Raw genomic sequence first — 12970 nt, 5'->3', positions numbered from 1 at the left:
ATCCTAGACTAGACTTTCTGGCTCAATAGTTCATTATGTATTTCTACAATCAAAACTTTAATTTTTTACATATCCCAAAACTCCCTTTATTTCTTGGTTGCATTTAATTCAGCTAAGCTATTTGGACTCTATACATGTAGCTTCTAGATCTGCAGTTGTGATACAATCATTTGGAAAATGGTAGGATCTTCCTCAGTGAGATTTGTGAGCATTTTTTTCTGCTTTCTTATATATTTGAAGATTTGATGTATATAGAAATAGTTTTATTTCATTTGAAAACTCTGTAAATCCATACAAATTGCAAGAATACAGACGTGATAACAACTTCAATAGCAACATTGTTGATCCCCTGTACTAGCTAAAATGAAATATATCTGTGTCATTTCAGCTTTCATCTAAGGTAGCCATGATATTTCCAGGAAATTTGTAATGGTGGTTTACTGCTGTGAAGATTTTGTCTGATCTAGCCTGAATGACCTTTGCTGCTGTTGAATCCCATGTCTTCTCAATCACAGACATGGAACCACATGTTTATAGAGGACCACACAGGAAGGTCACAGAGGACATCCTTGTTTGCAGTATCTTGTTATGTCTCCGAAAACTGTTATGATGGCTTTTCCTCATGCTCTTCAGTTTACTCTTTCTAGATTTAACAGGTGTGGCTTTTCTTCCCTTGCTATACCTGTCACACTTTCTCATGTGTTTATTCTTAACTTCAGTTCTAGACTGATATTTTCATTATGACTATTTTCAGGTGACAGGAGTTTTTTCTTCCCAGAAAATTCTTACAATTAACTTTCTATGGAGCAAAGGAGAAAATTAAACTCATTGCAACATTAAAAAAAATAAATATTAGAAAAAATAAAATGTATTGCAATAAATCAATTCATAGTATTCCATACCAAAAAATATCTGGTTTTCACATACCACTGGTAAAATGTAAGTATTCTGCAGGATGCCTGAACCTCACAAGATGAAGTAGCACCATTTAATATTACTTATATTTGATACATTGGAAAACCTTGGCTTAATAAAACAAATTAAATTAAAATTAATTCTGTTACAAAATACCTCAGGGTTTAAAAAGTTAATGGTCAAAGGGGGTAAAATGAATGAGCAGAATCAAAATGGATTGTTGAAAAATTAGTCTTGTTACATGTAATGAAATAAAATTAAATGTAACGGGCAGAAACACAGAAGAATAGTTGAAAGAGAATGACAGAATGTGACTTCAAGGGATTTTATTTTGTTTTGCTTTCTTTCTGCCCTTTTATAGAGATTAGTGACTGAATCTTAAAACCTGAGCTTAATTTTGGTATTGAACGCAACTTTTCCTAAAGGTCAGGATATTACTTAATAGTTAGTGCTCTTATCAAAACAAATAGTAAAATCATGTGAATTTTAATGTTAATTAGTGAATAATGTCTAAAATTGGCAAGTTTGGACAAATCAATAATTCCATGCATATATATTATTTGAACGGTAAGCTGTTCTGAAACTACATTTTTAGCAATCAGTTTCAAAGAAACAGCTAATTATGGATTGTGAACTTTCTAAATGAGATGTAATGCTATTAAAGAGATTTAATTGAATAAAGATATATTAGTGAGGTGAAATTCTTTCCAGATTTATCTAAATGAAAGTGTGTCAGTGTTAGCAAGAACAGAACTTGGTCCACTGCATTTTCAAATATATTTGGCCTCTCGGTTTATCAGTTTGGCTAAGAAATACTATCTAAACCTGTGCACTTTAAATATTATTTGAAATACATTATAAGTATAATGGTCTTTTAATATTACTTTTACACATGTATCTAATAGTGTCCATATGAGTGCTTACTCAAACATATACAATTTGATAACTAAATAATATTTAATCTTTTATATTGATTAGACTATACATACATTTGTATTTCCAGTACTTGATACATGTAGATGATATGTACAATTGCATAAATAATAAGCACAAATGAACCCACATTTCTTTTTTTTTTTTTTTAACTTATCATAATATGTATTTATTTCAAATTTTGTTATCACAGCACAGTTTCATAGAATCATAGAGTTGCTCTGGCTAAGAAAACACTTTCCTTAAATCTCCTTTTTTTCATGTCTGTCTCATATTTTAATAAAATATCCTTTGCCGTGAAGTACCTGATGCTTCTTGTTAGACCAGAAATTTACGTTAAAATTTGAGTTGTTAGTGTTCGTACATGGTTATCTCCAGTTTTAAAAAAGAAGATTTCATATAAGGATCAGTGCGCTTATCAATTAGAAAGCAGTGCTGCTGAAAGAAATCAAGAGAGCCCATGTTAGATATCTCTTGGTGCTTCCAGAACTAATTCCAGTTAACAAGTAAAGTGATGTTGTGATGTTTTGTTTTCCTCTGTGCTCTCTTTCTGCTCATGTCTCATCTCTTTTCTTGCTACCACATTTATGTCCCTTTCTTTTCATCTTAGGATACTTTTCCTCCTTAACTTTTGAATATAAGATGTGAAACCTTAATATTTTTTAAATGCTGCTCCATGAATTTTGAAATGAAATGTAGGTCTTTCAAGTCTGAATCTTTTATGAGGTACATTTTTTGACTGCTTGTGGCTGGAGGCATATAATTTTTAGGTATGTGTGTTTGGTTTTACTCTTGTACACCTTGAGATAGGTGTTAAGTCAGCATTATTCCAAAGAGGAAAGATAAAGCAACATAAATGTTAATAAGTCCCCTATATTTTCATTGTGGTTCATTTTCTTCTGTCGCATATTTCATCAGAATAGCATGAAAATTTTTTTGAATCTTATGGCTATTCTTTTATTTGTTCTAGACTAAAACTGAACCTTGAACTGAACTCTGCAGGGTGAGAGGGAGAGAAAAGTTATAAACAATGAGCCATGCGGACCTCTAAATATTACCTATGATTGCTTTCCAGTGTCAAGATTTTACGAACCAATATCTTCCAGCCTGCCAGACCTAGGAAGGATTGCCATCTCTCATAGCAAGGGAAGACTCTCCTCTTTCTAATGTGATAAAGCATCTATTTGAAGTCAGATGGCTCATGAAATACTAAAACTTAAACCTGTCACTAATCCAGGATTAAATATTGATGGTCCTATATACAGTGTAGGTTTCTCTTACCCATTTGCTCTCTTCTTGCTCTGAACCCCAGCTGTATGAAAGGGAGAAAGAAAGGGATATCTGGAGAAAAAAGGAATGCTACCTTTTACTGGGCTATCCTGTGTAACCCAATATGTTATTGGGGGTTTATTAATAATCACCTCCAAACTGTTGGAAGAAAAAGAGGGAATGACTTTTCCTACCCTTTTACCTCCTTCTCCCCCTTCAGGTCTGACACATCACCCTCTGAGAATGTTCACTTCCCTCTGAATGTTAAAAAAAATGTATTTTTGTTGCTAATTCTGCTATGTCACCTCAATATGGCCTAAAACACATTTAGAATCAGGGCTGAGATTTCCAGAGAGGTTGTCTGGAGAGCTGCCCCAATGGCAGAAAATCCTGAGTGGCATGGAATGTGGGAGGATATAGGGCAGGTTCTGAAGAAATACTTTGCCCCAATAGTTTGGAAGTTCCCCCTCAACAAATACATAACCCAGCATGGACTAACGAACTAAATCCATATCCTGGGCAATGGTCAGTGGCTACTGAAATAATAATTGTATTTGTATATAGTTACAGGTATATATGTACAGTTGAAATGTATTCATTTGGGCATGGTATGGAATAAGGGGTGGAAAATACGGAAATGGAACCGCCGACGTTTGGGGTGCCAAGTCTTTTTAAGGTCGGGGCACTCAAGAAGAAGCCCTTTTGGCTCTTGCTTTTCCCTGGCATTCTCATGGGAAGAGCTGGGGCAGTGCAAGGCAGGAGCCTCCCTTTCTCTCTGGGATGCAGAGCAGGTTGCTTCAAGCATGTCTCTGAGTAACAACCTGAGAAGCTGCACTTCACAAGTTCCAAAAGGTTTCATAGTGAATTTTGCAACACTTGTCCCCAGCACAAAGCCAGAGTTGGTCGAGATCAGGCCACCATTCTTCAGCGCTCCAGGGGACATTTTCTTCCTCCCCTATCAGGACAGCAACCTGGGACAGCAGCACTGACACCGAATGAACCAGAGGCTGACACTGTGGGAGCCAGAGCTCCCCAGGCAACACCAGCAACTCCCATCTGCCACCAGAACTTCTCGTAAGCTGCTATCTTCCCAGTTTTTTTGTTCCAGGGGAAAGGTTGAGCCAAGTAGGGCTTGTCCACCATTTTCACTTTGTCTCTCTCCACAAGGTCACCGTGGAGGGAGCCATCTTGGTGGAGGGGCTTCTCCACCATTTTTGTTTCTCTTTGCTCCCACGGAGTCTGTGACATTTAACAACTTTCTACCTGCTGATTATTTGCTGATATTTTCTGCCTGAAATATGTTGCTGTTTCAGTTTTTTAGTAAACTGTTATTTTTTCACTTATATCTACTCTCATTCATCTCTCCTTATTGGTGAAAAAGGGTGTTGTTAAAGGGGAGATGGTGCATGTTGGAGTTTCCATACCCCTTACCATGTCTTAAACCAAGACATGGGCTCTGAAATTTCTTTTGAAAAATTTTGAAGTTCATTTTAATCAGTGTCTCTGTATTCTTATTAGCAGGGATGAATAGTGATTATCCTCTTTTAAAATCATCTTCAAAAGCAATACAAGAATTTTGGAAACTCCTTTTTCCCTACAGAATAGAGCTATCATTAAAAAAGCGAGAGGATAAGAGAAGCTTAAAAGTCAGGAGTTCAGCTAAAAGACAGTTTGTGTATTTAACAGGTTTATGCAAATCTCAAGAGCACCAGTTAGAGGCCTAATTTTTTTTAATTGTTACATTTAAATTAGGAGTAAATTAAAATGTGCTGAAAGTAGCTCTGATCATTTATGAATTGCAGTCTTTAAAAGCTTTTCTGTAAAAAAAGAAAGAAAAAAAGTTTTCCATTCATGTCAGAAAAACAGTTTAACTGTATCCTACAGTGATATAGCTGATAGTAATCAAAAGGCTTAATCTTTCCAATTGGCTCTTTAGTGACCTTTGTAGAATGTTTTATGTCTACCCTCTTCTCAACACTGAACTCATGTCCACACCATGAATTTAATCAAATAATCATTCTTTTCCAGTGGTAGCCATTCACTGGGTAAGCACACCAGTTTTAACAGGTGCCAAGTCTACACTACACTTAAAGATGTAGGTCGATGTGACAACTGCAGGGTAAAACTGAATCACCTGGAAAAACAGGACAAGGAAAGAATTATCTCATCCACTTCTGTGGGACCACAGTCTATTTAACAAGGTACCCCTGTAATTGTACTACAAAATTTCTAAATTGCAAGGAAAGAAGAAAATATTGAGCCTCATCCTAAAGACACTTTTGTAGTTTGCCTATGCAATTTCTCTGCTTTAAGAGGATGTGATTCTAAACTGCTTGTGTATAGACCTAAAGATACAGATTTTCCTTGAAGTCAATCATAATTAACTTTTATTACAAGATCAGGAAGACATGAAGGAGAAGGTTCCATAACCATAGCACTGGTAGGAAGAACTTTTGGAAGTCAAACATAGAATATGCTTGGCAAAGGATGGCTTGGTCAGCATATGGGGATGTAGGAAGTAGTTGAGATGAAATGTGGAATAGCAAAAGGTTGAACACTGCAGGCAGCAGAAGAATGAACTCCCCAGACTTTGTTTACTCAGCTTCGGTAGGATGAGATTCCCTCAAAGACACTGACTACAGTTGGATTCTTTCAGCTGCTTTCAGCAGCTCTATAGCTCCCCTCCTTTCCCTCCATGGACAAAATCTTTTTCACTGTCACTTCAGCTACAGCAGAGAAAATTTTGTGTCACCCATATCTTTCACTTTTTCATCCGCAAACCTTATGCTCCAACTCATCACAGGTATACTTAATAATGCTAGCATGGGAAGAAAGTCATGAAAGTATTTAGTTTGCAAGTGATGGCTCTGATTATTTGCACTGCTGTGCCTTAGGTAGGTTTAGCTTTATTGAGGCTTTTTTTTCGTCTATTTGTCATGACATGGGAATTTGAGCATATCAGCCAGGTGGGTTTCTTAGCACACATATACTTCTGGATGACTAAATAAATGTGCAGAGATATTCCTTGGCCCACTAGGATTATCCTTTAGAACAGAGGCCTGTTTTGTGGCAAAGGCACAATAAAGAGTTAGCATGGGGTAGGAGACTAGTTAAAAGAAGACATGATTGCCATGTTGTGCTCAAAGAAGTCATTGCTTAGGGTTTTTCTATTTCCACTGAAGCAGAAATAAAATCAAACAAAAACCAATCCTGCCCAAACTAAAAGACCCCCAACCCCAAAACCAAGCAACAGCCATTTCCCTCACAGTATTTTTAGTAAACCACACAGCTATTCTGTGAGGGTTGCATTGTATTTGGGAATCCAGTCCTGGTAAAATCTCACAGGTTTAGGAAGTCGTGTACACACCAGATTGTGTTAATGCAAAACAGGGTGTTTCTATTTGTGTGTATAGGGGGACAATCCACAGTCTCCTTAGCTGTTGCTCTAGCAAATCCATATATTTTTAATTCAGTGTAGCCTTATTCCGTTAGTTAAAGCTCCAGGAAGTATCTGTCCACTAGGCACATAAAAGGAGATGTAATTTCACTGGCTAATAATGTTTAGCAAATCTAATTGACTGGTGTGCTAATGTATTAATGGACATCAATTTGTTTTTTTGTAGAAATAATTTATTTTCTGTATCTAATTCAGAAGTGTTGGGACAACTTCTGCACTGTATTCCAGGGCTCCCTAACCCTGTGCCTATGCACTCATACTATAAACCATGCCATGTCTCACCTTTAACCTGCTGAAAAGATTACATTCCTTTCTGTTTCCTTGTTTTCATCACACTTATCCCCCTTCTTTCCACTCATTTAACCTTTAACTAGCACAAAGATACACTGCTTAATTATGATCACAGTAGTGAGTGACCTGAGGCTTTTCTCTGGTTAACGGGACTGACCTTTACTTGATTTGCCTTCACCTCACTGTTTTGACTAACAGCTCTGGAGGGGAAGTGAAGCAACTTATTTTGTTAAAGCACAGAGGAAAGAAATAATAAATATATTAATAACAATGGAAAAAAAATGCTTGGCAAAAGCATTTCTGCCTGCTTTCCAAGCCTTTGTCAGTTGTATTCACCCTTAATTACTCCCTGCAGGTTGATTAAGTGAACAGCACTGTGAGAAACAGCCCACAGAGTGGAGTGGAGTTGGTGTTCCATGTTCACCAACCATCCAACATGTTATGGCTTGGGAGCATTTTCAGCTTTGACAAGGTGATGCTGCTTAGTAACATCCAATTTATTCCAAGTCTGGTCAGTACACTGACAAATACCATTTACAAAGATTAAGCAAAGAACTGCAAAAAGGAAAAGGGTATAACAAATGGAAAGAAAAAAGAGGTGGAAGAGTGGCTTTCCCAAGTAATTTGACTCTTGTGCATAAACAAAACTCTTGTAAAAAGTTCTGTCAGATTGGCGTTCACTGTATCAGGTTCCACAGTCTGGATATTACATTTGAGAAAATGAAAAACGACAGTTAGCTTTTCAGTGTACCTGGGTTACTCTCCTAATTTAGAAGTGTATTAGTGTTTTGTCATGATACATGTAATTATTAATATCTAATGTCATTATCTGAATTTCTGTGATTTGGATTGTTTCGTGATCTTAGAATATCTTTCATGATTCTTGACAGGAAAAATTTGCATATGCCTATGTAAAATGTTTAGCAGCCTGTATCCCTATCTGAAGCAGAGGCTCTCTGCAGAAAAAAGAAAAAAAAAGAACAAAAACCAAACAGGTGTCGTAAAATCCCCCTGAGAACCTAAGTGCTGTGCACTGTACTTTCTTACTTTGGAAAGCTTTATTGAAAAGCAGTTGAATTAACATGAAAGTTTCTACATAAAACAGGAGATGCAGATGCAAAATTGCATGCAGCTTCTGAGGGCATCCTTTGAAGCAGGTCTTTTAAAAATACTGAGTGCTACAAGGTTGTTTAGAAGGAAGTAGGAAGGCTGATTACCAAGGGATAGTGTTTTACATAAATGTTTTCTGCACCAAAACATATGGTGCAATGGAGATTTTAGAGTGGTAGAAGTGTAATTACATTAATAGAGTCATGTCTCTGTGGTAATTGTGCACGGAGGTTCAGGTTAGAAGAATAACCTTCTGTTTAATGTATCTGTGATCCCTTGGAAGTCCGAACCAGAGTGAGGGACCTGCCAACAGAATTTCTGAGACACTGGCACAAGAATGAATGATATCTAATCTTGACTCATAAATAATAACTGCAGGAGTTATCTTTTGTTGAAAGCTATTCGCTCCTCTTGCAGTGGTTCTGATTCAAAATTATTTGATTCATTTATCTCTGTCTCCTACAAATGCTGTTTAACTTAAGAGAACAGAAATAGTGCCATGAACATCAATCACAGGTTATCCAAAAGGGAAACCTAAAGTAGTATTGTGAGACTTGAAATGAATCAAAAATCATGAAATTTTCTAAAATAATTCCTTTCAGACCTTTTATTTTCTGCAGGTTTTTGTTTTGGTTTGTTCTGTCTCTTTTTTTTTAAGGAAAACTTCTGAATCTAAAGCCATATGAAATCTCTTAAAGGACAAGTGCCATCTTAAACATGGATGCAAAAACATCCCAGCATTTCTTACTTTAGGAATTCAGTTGGCAATACTTACTATACTTCATGTTTTGGACATCATCTCTGCTCCTCCTCTTACCCACTCACCTGCAGCATCAGCAGCGCTTCTCTCTTAGAGAACAAATGTTCTAGTCTGTATTCTCCTCTCCTTCCTGGCCTGCAAAGAGGAAGAGTCATTTTGTATATGGTCATGAATTATGTTAGCACAATTGAAAATAAAAGCAGGTAGTAGCATTTTTATTAATTAAAGTGAGATGGCGTCCATGGTGAATAAAATTTAACAGCTTGTATCAGCCTTTCATAAAACTCCAAAAAATACTCCATAATGCCTATATTTATGATAATAATAATAATTGGCAGCACTGCAGACATATAGACTCAGATAAATATGGGAAGCACTCTGACAAGAATAAGGAAAAGGAAGGAACTGTATTTTGTACTTGGGAGGAATACAAGTATTTTGACTGCAACAGTTCGAAAGACTAACGTAAAATATAAAAAAAACCCCAAAACCAAGAAGCCAGAGGTCAGAAGAAAGGTCACATGTTAGGCTACAGAAACCCTTGCCAATACTTCTGGCAGCGTAAAAAGCTTGGTTTCACTAAAGTCCTTGAGAAAATCAGACTGACAAAGTGCCCCATGCAGAGTCAAGTTTTCCAGAATAATCTACATTGAGGGCAGGTTGGGACCAGAGCAAAAAAGAGAATGAGCTCTATTCATTTTTTGGCTATGCAGTTGTCAGAGGATGAATTAATATTGCTTACATTTAGCTGTTACTTTAGGACATATTTTTTTGGAAATAATAAACTTGTTTGGTCTAGCTGATACCCCTAATACTTGGAACAATTTGTAAGAGTCCTTAAACATGTGACTGCTGGGAAAAGAGGAACCTCTAAATAATCCCAAAGCCATTCAATTTCATGTTATTGATCTACATTTTTTAATTTATTTGAACAGCATTACAGGAAAAGTATTTTGCATTTTGCCATTTGAATTACTGTCTTGTTCCTGAGCTGAAGTCTAGACACTGTCTCAGTTTCCAAAGGGCATGAGTGTCTCTGATGATGCCTTCCCACAGAACAGTACCAATTGGTTCAGGATAAGATATTTTTCCCTGTATATTTCTGCTTCTTTGATAACTTCATCTACACAGACACCACCTAAAATTTACCTACTTTTATAACGTTGTACATTTACTTCTGTTTTCCTGCTGCTGTACCTTTGAAAATGGTTCAGATGCATGACAAAAACCAGCTGCCAGTAGAAGTGGCTCTAGAGTGTGGGCTGCCCTGGTCTTGCTGGCTAGCCCAAATTCAGGGAAGCCTCTGTGCAGCATCAGCAGGGTGGTTGCCTGCCCCAAGGGGCTCCATCCCTTCTGTTTGTCCCAAAGCATGTCGTAACCCTCTGACTGGCCTGAAAACCTGCCTCACCTGACCAGTCAGGAGTCAGCCCTTTAGATCAATTCTGCCCACAGCTTGCAGCCAGGAGCACCCACAGAATGGAAAAAATCCCCAAACACAAAAGTGTTGTCTTTGCAAGCATGTGTACCATATGGAATCACACCTTGGGACCAAACACCTGCCGTTATTTGGACAGTTTGATATTATTGACCTTCACTCCTTTTTTTTTTGTAAAGTCCCTGTGGACTATAGAGCTGTGTGATAGTGTTTGGAAGTAGAAATATTGCCATTACCTCCTGCAATGTTAATTCTTCCATAAATTATCACTGTAGGGTAACAGGTAGAAATTATTCATATATAAATTTAGAGTTACATTATCTATTTAAATTTAACAGTAAATTTAAATTTAACAAAATGGGCAACTTGGTTCTAAATGTGACTTTGTCATAAAAAAAGTCTAAAATCTGTGAATAATATTTTAAAAATAAGACTGCAACAAAAAGATTTGTAATGCTTCCCCCCTCCCACTCTTTTTTCTTTTGAAAGTCCGAGCTATTGTTCAGGATTCTAGAAACAAGTGCAGAAGCCACCAGTAGAGTCAAAAGTACCCTAGCCTGAACACAAGTTTTTCAGAATATCTGCTCTTCATTATATTTTGTCTCTCTTGTTCCACCTTTTTCTTTATAATTTCTCTTTCTAGATGTTGAGATATTTCCTTTGATTTTGATGCTTAATGAATTAAAAAGGAAAACAGGAAAGATTTCCAGTCTATCTATGAGATCAGTAGCAATTTTCTAGCTAAAATGGTTATAGAAGTGACCACATTGCTAAGACATGTTTATATAACTAAAACTATAGTCATTATTGCTGGTGCTGGTACAGATGAAATGATGGAATAAGCAGTAAGGATTTTAGAAAGACTTTTTGTAAGTGTTAGTGTGCGTGTATTGTTCACAATTTTTTTTCCTGTTGTTATAAAATGTTTTCTAATTTTCCAGTCAATATATGATAATATAACTTTCCTTTTTTCCAGGCATTGTATTTTGTTTTCATTTTCTTTTTCTCTGGACATCATCCAAAGTTCCTTTAAATGAATGGAGAGACTATCCTTGCCTTCAGTGAGCTTTGTCAGTGATTCAGTATCTGAGTCACCTTATATTGACCTGTCATTATCTTCCTACCATTCCTCATTGCCATCTTTTCATAAATCTTTTTTGTTTGTCCAAGTTCATGTCTTCCTCATTTCTTCTGAGTCAGGAGGCTTTCACGCTCGAGAAGCATAAGTGTTATGCATTATTACAAAGGACACATCTCAAACAAAAACCAAGGAATCTCTATTTTTAAAAAAGCCACCAAAACCTCTAAATTGAACTGAGACACATGTCTAATAATACTCTTATTATCATTAAGTTTTCTAGTGGCACTAGGAAGAAAATGCAGGAATAAGGAATTAATTTTTGCTTGCTTTGACTCATCATAATCTTTCCTGTTTGCATTCACTTACCCTTTCCATTTTCCTTATCCATTTTTTTTCTCCTTTTCCCCATCCCTTTCTCTTATGTCTTCCTTATCCTACTTCTGCATTCAAATCACAATGTTATGATTAGAAAAAAAAAGATAAAAAATACCTGCTTGAAGGCAAAGAAAGAAAATAAAAACACAACAAAACAAAAACTGACGACAGCACAAGAAGGCATGGGAAAGTAGCATCTGCCATAATGCTACAAGCAGGAGGAGTTAGTGCCTCATTTATTGTCAAAATACAGCTTATGGACAGCATGGTGTGTTGTCATCAGAACATGGTGTTAATTAGAGGAAACATAATCTATTTTGTAAAATGGTAATGTTTTAGGAATTAACAAATCTACAGTTTGGTAATTTTTTTTTCTTTTTCATTTTGAGAATCAAGGATTTTTCAGTGAGAAATTTAGAGCTCTATGCAGTCTTTAATCACACTGGCTAATTAACATGGAAATTTGCATTTTCCATGAATGAACTTTTTCAGTACTTTATTGTTCATATTTATCTGAAACACATCTCATACATATTTGGCCTCATCCTGTAAGTTTCCCATTACATACATACTTAGTAAAAGAGTGATTCTTAAAAACAAAAATAGTTGCATATACTTTTGTGTGATTTTTTTCTCATGCATGCAGTTCATCAGAATCTCACCCCAATGAATGACACCAATAAATAAGACACAAACAATATTTCTGGGAAGATCTTACCAACATTAAGGAATAATAAATTAGTGGTACTACTATATAATTTATAGAACAAATATGTTTATTATATTCATATGAAGCTTATTTGGGCTAGCAGAAGGAAATTCAAGACTCATTCTTGTTCATTGAAAACACCACCAATATAACTTCCAGCAAACCTTCAACCCCAATAATCTCTGAGGTAGTGTTTGAAATAATGAGGAAGAGAATTACAGGTATAATTCAATAATGTAATAAGAAATTCATTGAATTCAATAGGAATACTAGATGTTGATATAAGATGGTTAATTTCTACTGGGGAGAAATGGCACAAAGACTTTATTAGTACATTGTAGTTTGTGACCCACAAAGATTTTTATGGAATTTTGAAGAACAAGCAGCTCCTATGGGTCCTCACAGTCCACAACCTTATTTTAAGAACTGCTGAACTCAACGAAAAACTTAGTGTAGCAATCAACTTTTTATTATTCCAGGTTTTCAGTATTCCCCTCACTTTCCTCTCATAGCATCTTTCTTTATACTTCATTGTAGCACCTAGCTGTTCCAATATGCCTACTGTACCATCATATTTAGCTGGACAAATTCTTGTCATCATTGCCATCACATTCAGGAAATGTATTTCTGGAATA

The 12970-nt window shown here is 36.1% G+C and overlaps 1 long non-coding RNA gene across 2 annotated transcripts in view; it reads right to left on the bottom strand.

Moving 5' to 3' along the window:
• The window catches only part of LOC116447824, a 99567-nt gene that overhangs the window by 32879 nt on the left and 53718 nt on the right, over positions 1–12970 (bottom strand). For both annotated transcript variants that reach the window (XR_004241705.1, XR_004241702.1), the window contains exon 2: positions 8751–8870. This is a non-coding gene — a long non-coding RNA (uncharacterized LOC116447824). The remainder of the gene's footprint in view (positions 1–8750; positions 8871–12970) is intronic.

The sequence above is a fragment of the Corvus moneduloides genome, chromosome 1 (genome assembly GCF_009650955.1).
Source record: "Corvus moneduloides isolate bCorMon1 chromosome 1, bCorMon1.pri, whole genome shotgun sequence".
NCBI lineage: Eukaryota > Metazoa > Chordata > Aves > Passeriformes > Corvidae > Corvus > Corvus moneduloides.
This window is presented reverse-complemented; position numbering and strand designations above follow the sequence as displayed.